This window comes from Saccoglossus kowalevskii, chromosome 14 (genome assembly GCF_978046115.1).
Source record: "Saccoglossus kowalevskii chromosome 14, keSacKowa6.1, whole genome shotgun sequence".
NCBI lineage: Eukaryota > Metazoa > Hemichordata > Enteropneusta > Harrimaniidae > Saccoglossus > Saccoglossus kowalevskii.
In genome coordinates this window covers 22,943,569-22,953,277 of record NC_140654.1, presented here as the reverse complement: position 1 = coordinate 22,953,277, position 9,709 = coordinate 22,943,569, and positions in this window count along the sequence as shown.

Sequence of the window (9,709 nt, the reverse complement as noted above, 5' to 3'; positions counted from 1 at the left end):
ATAAAGGAATGGGATAGCTATAATTGAATAAATTCGGCATATGAAAACACCAAAATCAATGATTTTTTTTTAGTGGCTGTATGACCTTGTGTCTGACACATTCATATGCAAATGACTAATCTGTGAAACAAACAGGGGCGGAGACAAACCACTCAAATGTTTGGAAACACTCATTGTGTGTCAGATAGCTACTGATAACACATCCTAACATTGCTTTGTCTTGAGTTTATCTTTGAAACTTATAGGCACACAGATTAAACCTGTGTTGTTGATTTTGGAAAACACTACTGAGGCTGCCTTGCTTCCCTTCAGAAAATCTACTTTTAACCAACTTACATGACATTCTATGTTATGTTGACTTTATCACATGAAAGTTTATAGTGCATTTCATCAATTAATAAATAAATGTGAAAATCGTAATTTTCAACACAAATAATAGTCTCGCTACCTTAAAACTCTTATTTAAATATTAGCAAATATTTGCTTTAAAATGTATGGAGAATAGTTTAGTATTACACAGATTATGAATACATCTCGAATGATGGTGGTTGTGTTCAATGACTCATTTTTTAGGTGTTCCTGAAATTAATTGAGTACTTTCTAGAGTTGTAGTTGTGTAAAGAAATGTATTTTATATTTTTGGCGTACATGTTCTATATTGACAAAATCAATTATTGCAAAACAGGGTTTTAATTTAAAGTGGCACAGTAGATGCATTTTGTTGTGTTCGATATGGGTCCTATGCAACAAAAACATGTGGAAACGTTTTTTTTTTATAGAATTTGAATGTGTAGTACAAACCTGGCATACCAACTCTATTGTCTGTTGCATGAGTCAATGAATGTTAAACCAGATACATGTTGATGCACAAATAACTTCATTTACTTTTCCCTCACGGTCTCTTTAAGGGTCGCACAACTCGGTGCACACAAAGAGTTCACTGTATTTCTCAAATATTTTTCATATGCAAGCAGTGGACATTGTTGTATATGAGGTATATTGTTGTGAGGGGAGAATACCCCCAGAAAGTGCCAGATTGTATGACCTTTATGAAGTGACCCCTGGAAAATTCCAGGATATGTGACCTTTAGGTTACTCCAGAGAAGTCCCAGGATGTGTGATCTTTAGGTTACCCCTGAAAAGTGCCAGGATATGTGACCTTTATATCTATAGGAGGTTACCCCTGTTAAATGCCAGGATGTGTGACCTTTGGGTTACCCCTGTTAAATGCCAGGCAGTGTGACCTTTAGGGGTCGAGCACAAGGTATTTTGATTCTCTATTGCCACAAGTAATTTTTTCCTACATTTTCTGTAAATACATGCTTTTAGTAAATTGTGTTGTGAGTTGATGAACTTTTGTTGAAAGTCTTCCTATTGAACTTTACGTTTGATGCTGTTACCACTAATCAAATGTAACATAAAACCAGAACATGAATTTTTTGTAAAACAGGTGTTGATAAAGTTAAGGGCATGCAACTTCTATTATTAATATGGCATACATATTGCATATCTCCCTGATGCACACTCTTAGAGTCTATGTAAATACTAAGTACACTGTAACCTTTTATAAGAAACATTTGCAAGACGTATAATTAGTTTGTTTAGTGAGGTGTTCAATATGATGAAACGCATATTACATTTATTATGAGCGGTGACATGCAATGTGTCCATTATATCATGAAATTCATTATAAAGGTGTTTGTTATAGCATTATTACAGTGTGTTCACAATTAGTTTATGTAGCTATCATACTACTATTTTTTGAGGGCCTTCATGACAATGAAGGTCACAGACTCCTGCATGCAAGGAATCCTAATGAAATTTGCTTCCACAAAGCTTTGTAAATTTTCCGATATATTCACAAAAAATGTTTTAAGAGATTCAAGTAATTTATATTGTATACTGCTTTGTATTTTTTACATACTGTTGCCTCTATTGCAAAACCTTCACTTTATCAACTCCTGGCTAGACCCATATTTTATTGGAATGAGTGCATAATAATATTGATTTACTTTATAATTTTACCCTTCGTGTGAATTGTACATTTAATTCTGATACTTGTCCTCCTGAAATTCATGGTGCTATGTTATTTAGTAGTCTGTTTCCATTGGTAGGTCAACAGATATATTCATTTTTGTATGCAGCATATTTTGTCACTTGTCCCAGAGATTCATACAACCAGTTATGAACTAATAATTTTCAAATGAACTGTAATCATAATAGTGAAGATAATATGAATGACTACTTTGTTTTAAAACTTGTGTTAGGACATGGGATTGACGTTACCGGTATTCTTGGAAAGTTAGGTAATTTGCATTCACTAGAAAGTTAGGTGGCTCGCATTGTTAACTGCAAAGTTAGGTGACATTTTAACTGTGTTAAAGAATATATGCTGGAGAGCTGAATCTTGTATAAATTGTGCTAATTGTGCTAATTCCAATTAACTTTGTACACTTGACTACATTAATTTGTTCTGATCCTATCAATGGAAACTAACATCATACTGAAATATTGATTGACATCCAATTATAATGAATTTATTACTGATGTATTACTACTGAAAATATCAACATTTTTCAAAATCGTATTTATTTTTTGTCAGATTTTAAATCTTGGATTAGAATTTTGAGAGTTCAACATTGTATTTGTCTGTCATTTTGTGCTTTTATACCACTATAACATACCACCATATGACTGCATTAATGCGTATTCAGTCATTTCACCACTGGACTTTCTTGCCCAAATTTTTCTTCAATTTTCTTATATTCTTAAATATTTCTGGAAATGAACCCTAATTTTGAAGCCAAAAGACAAAATTTGAGTTAATTTTCACTCAAAAAATTTTGCCTTTTTTGTCCCAATCTTCTGAAGGAAAGTACACACTATAAATGGGACTATTTTTTGAATTTATGATAAAAAGAGGAACTGGTGGTGAAATGATTAAATGGACTGTATATGCAAGTCAGCCCTGTGAGATACCAAACTAAAGATTTTGAATTGACAATGTAAATGATTTGCACCAAGGACCTTTGACCAGAACTTCATTCTGATACACAGTTTGTGATTGAAATAGGGAGCAGCTGCCCCATCAAAACTTCAGCCCCAATGACTAAGTTTGGTCCTATGATTTGTACAATCCTTTGAAATTAATGTTTATGAATATTTTAGATCCCTATTATTTATACATGTATGTAAGTTGTGCAATAGTTTTATTTTGAAGACAATTAAAACAATATCTACATTAAATTTGATTGTGTTGTGTGCTTAATAGTTAACTGTCAGAAAATTTGATTTGTAGGTCCCCAGTGTGAGCTGAACAGCTTTCTGTTTCTTCCACTTGATCGGTTTTGTTCCAGTGTCTGTAGATCCATCATTTGTGCCCCACTTCTCATTTGGCATGTCTGTAAGAACTGATACTGTTGGATGAGTGGGGATAATGGGCATCCCATCTACCAGATGGTTGAGATGTTTCCGCCACTGAAGGGCTTTTCTGCAATCATTTGGTGGATTGATGGGTAAATCCAGCAGTAGTTGCTGCATTGGTCTGTGCCATAGAATGGTATGCAGCATCTGACTCTTCACAGAAGTAAACACTGACTGCATTTATTAGTTCTCATGGATTTAACAAGTGCAGCCAGGTGTGCAACACAAGACCTAACTCTGTTTTTGATCCTACAAAAAGTGGAAGATTACATCTTGCTTGTCTATTTTCATTACAAGGTTAAACCACAGTCCCTCTATCATAGATAGATAGAGGGACTGTGGTTAAACCAGGTGTCAACTGTAACTGAGAATTCCTGATGTTGATTAAAAACCCCAACAACTGCAGAAATGTGAATAGGTAATACAGATGTTCTGGCAGTAACTGATAGTTTAGGAGCTAGTTGTCAATACTAGTATAAGAATACACAAAAACGCCTCAGGCATGAAGTTTGATTGCAGACCTTTGTGAACAAAAGCTGTAAGAAAGGAACACAAACCTCAGTAGGGGTTAATGGTCTGGTTAATTAATTTTCATCCAGTGGTGCTGAGAAATCATTCAAATTGATACAGTTGTTTTGACTGAGGCATAACATGCTGAATGATTCTAGAATGTAATGGTCCAGAGGAGATAGATCCATTAATGATCCAACAGATGTATTCGTTGCTAGGAGCAATTGTATTTACAAACTATGATCAGATCTAGTGGACTGTCCTTTGTTAGGCCAGACTTTTATTATCCCTTGTTTCGCGAACCCTTCGAATGAACAGAAGCCGAAAGTGAAATAAAAATAAAATTTTATTTCAGCGTAATTTCTCGCTTGTAAGCGCAAAAAATTGCTTAAAAAATATTATTTTTATTTTCATTTTTTTACCGCCCCCGCATACCAAATCCAAGTTGCATTTTCGTGGGAGTATCATGATCAAAGTACCAAAGTCTCGCGCAGATGAGAAACAAGGTTATACATGGAATAAAATTTTTATTTCATTTCTTCTCTCTGATCAATGATCTCACTTACAATTCTTTGAGAATCACACAAATCTAATGGAAAAAAAGAATTAATTTTATTTTTTCTCCGCCCTCCTCAAAAAAATTGCCTTATAAAAACTTGAGAAACAGGGAATAAAAAAAGCCTGGCCTTAGCAAGCCATGAAGAGTTTTTATTTTCAAGAGAGATGGAGAAGTTATTTGAATCTTGTATCTTTGCTCTATCAGTGCTTTGTCAGTTTTTCTTTTCCAACCTCCACAGATCCACTTATAGATGAAACCATTGTCCAACAGGGCTGTTTAATGATGGAGAAGGACAGACTAGTGTGCAGAAATCGTCTGTCTTGATCTTTGTGTCATTATAGAGATTGGTTTCCTAGAAGGTTTTGTGCCTCTAGTGGATACCTACAAAGCAGTGTGCTGTGTTTTGACTATGTCAGTACAATGTTGTGAGGTGCTTAGTGTCAACCTCAGACTAGTAAAACCCAGATGACATAATTTGTTGTAAGTTTCAAAATCCAGACCAGTTCTGGGAACCAGTGCTGAGACTGACTTAGAAGTGGTGCAAAAGCTGTCCCACATCAGACAGCCAAAATTAACTGTCTCGCCCTGTCCAGCTGCTGGACCATCTCAAAAATATTGGATGGTTGCTGGGTCAGTCATGCAGAGGAGCGTACATGGAGTTGAACCTCTATGGGAATCAACTTGAACACAACATTTACTGGTACTTGTATAGCACATTGAGTAGCTACAGTATCTTTCAAAAGACCAAGGTAGTAAATTAAAGGCAAGAAAAGTTTCCAGTCAGCTTTATTCTGGGTGAATCTATGGCAGATGATATATTAATTAATTATGGTACTTATATGGACTCTGGTCCAGGTAGTGTAAAATAACAATTTTGACTTTTTTTATACACATTGACAGCCAACATCTATGTTTTTTGGCAAAGTTGAGTGGATGTAGACTGAAGTATAGTATTGTGTAGTGTAGTTGAGTTGAAGCATATATAAAAGCTACCCCCCCCCAGTGTAGGACATCTTATTGTGTAGTAATGTGTAAGGTGATCTTGTGACCTTTGATCTCAAATCACGACTTCAGGTCACATGAGTAAAGTTTATTATAAGCATTAGCTATATTATCCCTGGAGTTCTATTGCGAACACACATACTGTGACCATTACCTTGTGTCCTGAAAATGAAACTTGGTTGTGTGGGTCACATGCATAATGATAGTTATTTTTTCCTTGTAACTATTGTGAACATACATACTGTGATCTTCTGTTGTTAGGATCACAGAGAAAACATGTGTGCCAAGTTTGAAGTTGACAGATATTTTCCCCTAGTTCTTTCACGAACATGCATATAAACACATTCTTGACCTTTTGACAAAATATATAACCAGATCTTGTGAATCACATAGGAATCTATGTGTTCCAAGTTTGCAGGCCCTAGTTCAATACCAAACATACATACACATACTGTCACCTAGCTGGACCCCAAAATGTAGCCAGGTCTTAGGTCGCATAGTGATGACATGTGTCAAGTTTGAAGGTAATTGCTATTTTTGCTATGCATAGTTACTATGTTATAGTATGAAAATACACATACTAAATTTGTCCAAATTATGTAACTGCTTTAAGGATTACATCAGGCTGGCTATTTTTTTTTTTAGATAATTATGCTCAATAAAGGTGACATATAAGGTTAATTTTTATGGAGATACTTATGTGTACTTCTTTTGATAGATAGACCAAATGACGTTTCAAAGGGTCTAGATTTCCAAATTGTTAAGAGGAGCCTGCCCCTGGACGCCCTAGTAAGGTCTACCCAGGGTGAGTGTGCCACTGACTCAATGGAAAGGCTAATTCCACTGGTCGAGATTCATTCACCAACCAATGCAACGTTGGGGGAACCTTGGTTAAGGTTTGCAGGTGTTTGTGTTTAACTGAGCCTGGTTGATGGATAGTGCATCAAATTGACATTTTATAGAGAGAAGGCCGCACAGCCCTGTCATATGACTTTTGTGACATTCAATGTCGAAACTGTCACCAGTGAAAATTAAACGTTTATAGTAATTCCTGACAAAAATGTTAGCAACATTCACAGCCACAATCTTAAATACACATCCATTCAAATTAGCTTAGACTAAAAACACTTTATTGCAAAGCTATATATACAAATAGTGTCCAATATGTTCTTTACTTGTATGCAGACAATTACAAAAAGCATAAATACAAAAGTGAAAAAGAAATACGCAAGTTTGAATTGGAATGATAATTGTACAGAAACACAGACACCTTGTGTTTATACATTGTACGACACTGCCACTATGAAGTTTTCTGATTTTATCTTCTTGCTGTGTTTATGAAAAATACCGAACATTTGGTAAAAGTCATTGCGATTGAGACCCTGTTTACAGCATACAAATACATAAACAATTCTACCCATAAATTGACCAATGAGTCAAAAAGCAGATAGACTGCACACCCAGGGTGTGTAAAAATAAAGATGGCAATGAGACTTCAGTTTGCAAGTCATAAACTAGACTTGTTAGAGTGCTTCAGAAAATTGACAATCAGAATATTTTAAGTCACATACAATCAAATAATTGTTACATTATTCATACTACGTGATAGTATCCATGTCAACATAAAAATATAAACATATTCTCTTACTTGTGTCAAAAAAAAAACAATCCTGGAATTTTTTTTTTCGACCCAAAATTGCAAAATTTTGGTTAATAGCAACTAGTTGTAGAATTTTGTCCAATCAAATGTATAGGTGTACTTTCATGTAACCAATGAATATTAAACTGATATTAAAGTTTGATATAAATGTTACACTAAATTACTTCAGAAAATAGTTCAGGTACAAGCACAACTTATTATACACTTGAAAATAAATATTATAAATAGTGAAAATAGTTCAAAAAAACAAAATGGTACTAGTAATAATTGCTATCTTATATGACCCATTCTCAATTTGTAAAAAATTCAATTAACAAAAAATGCTCACAAGAGGCACTCTCTAATTGGATGAAAACTGGAAACACAATTTGCATACACATTCAAACTGATAGTTTGAGGCAATAATGACCACGACCAGAGACTTTCTCCCTACCAATGACAAATCTAGACAAATCTAGACAGTCCAGCCATATATCTCAAATACAAATGCTTCGTTTTTAACTTTCTATATTGACAAAAAAGTAATTTCAGAACATTTTTGTTAGCGTTTGGTCATAGGCCCTCTATCCTCAGGAGCGGACATCCGAGTATTTTCACCGCCTGGCAACCCGCGGCGGTGAAAACAAAGGCCCAAAACTCGCAGAAAACGGTACTTTGGGATGACTGTTGAGACTCTTCTGAACAGTGTAACAAGATTAGCCCTACGTGTGTAACATATATAAATTTGGTTGTTCGGGATTACTTCAAAGTTGAGTTTGTGTTGTTTTCTCGAATTTTCACCGGCTCGACCGGCGTTCCACAGCAGCGCGCACAGAGCCCATAGAAATGCATGTACAGTGGTGCGCATTGTAGCAACGTGGAACGTCTGGTGACGTAGCTCTGCCCCCGAGGATAGAGATAGATATGATAGAGGGACTGTGGTTCTATATACCAATTAATTGGTTATTGTGACACTACAAAAAGAACATAATTTCTAACACAATTCAGGCTCATACAGTATAAATATAAATAAAAAACAAACACTGATTTAAAATAAAATGGCTTGCCCTAGAAGGAAAACAGGAAGGAAAGTTTACAAATCAAATTCCAAATTTTTCAAAATTGTATATATCAGGGATGTAAAACTACATTTTATACCAATATTGAATTAAAATGCTTGAAATCAGTGTTTTTTTTCCGCTGAAATAAGAATGAAAGTACAGTAGTATCATTATCTTTTGGCAAGAAAAAAAGCTCATGCTAAAGAAGTAGAGTTCTATATGGGCGGTATTCATTAACTAAGACTTGTGATTGGCCAAGTCATTTTAAATCAACATTTTAAATCAACATCTTTATGAAACCTGGTGTAACTTTGGAAATTTAAAGGATGATGCCTTTTTATATATTAATACAAAAAACAAAAAAGTTTCTTCAAAATATTAATTATGACAGAAAAGTAACAAAATGGAAGGTGCAGAATGATGGATCATCTTTATGTTTTACAGTGGTTGTAATTTTTAATTACAGTGAATTTAATTAGCTCAGCCTAATTAAAAAAAAAAAGTAAAATGAGTTTTAAGAAGGCAGTAATTATAGCTCCAGATCAGAGAAGCCAAGCACCATCAAACCCAGCTTCCTCCATCTGTTTCTTCGTTTTAATATTTTCGGTAATATCATTATTTCATTATTCATATGCTGAACAGATACTGATCAAACCTGAATATGTCCGTGTGACAGTGGCCACAAATACAAAATATACATGATAAAATTACAAATCTATGAATGTTGAAAATATCACCATAAATGCATGTGATAAAATAACACTGATTGTTATATTCTGTTTTTTTTTACAAAAAACACAACCCCATACTGATATGAATATGCATGATTATGAGAAATATTTGAATATTCATCTGGATTCACCCGACACAATTCCAAAATTTTTTTCAAATCCTAATACAGCTTTAAAAGAAATCTCAGTGTGTAACTTTAAAAGCTACATTGTAATGCTAAAAGCAACGTTGACAATTCTGTGGAATAAAAAAAACAGAAAAAATCTGGAAGCCACATCGTGATTGGCTATGGAATGATGGCAAGGTGAATAACTGGCCAATCCTGATGCAGGTATAAACTATCAATTTTAAAGTAGGCTTCTGCTGATTGGTCAGTTCAACACTAAATTTGTTTTTAGAAATATAAATTTCTGTGTATTTTCATTTAAATAATGTAAAATTGTTTTGTTTCATAAATAAACATGATGTAGTAAGTTTTTTTTCTAAAAGTAGGCAATTCAAATATTTTGTTTTTTGATTATAGTCACTGTTAGGAATAAAAATGTTAGTGTCATGACAAAGTCTAAAAATATGGTGTGAAAAAAGTTTTTTTCCACTAAATTTGATACTGTGAAATTGATATCACAAAATTTTTGTAAATCTTGAACAAATATTTTAGTAAAATTTGTAAATTCGTTATATTAATTAGTGCTCACAAAATTATGTTTGTAGCTCTGACGCATGCTTTAGCCCATTTAAAGACCACACTACAAAATGCGGCTGTAACATTTTACAATTTTGCAT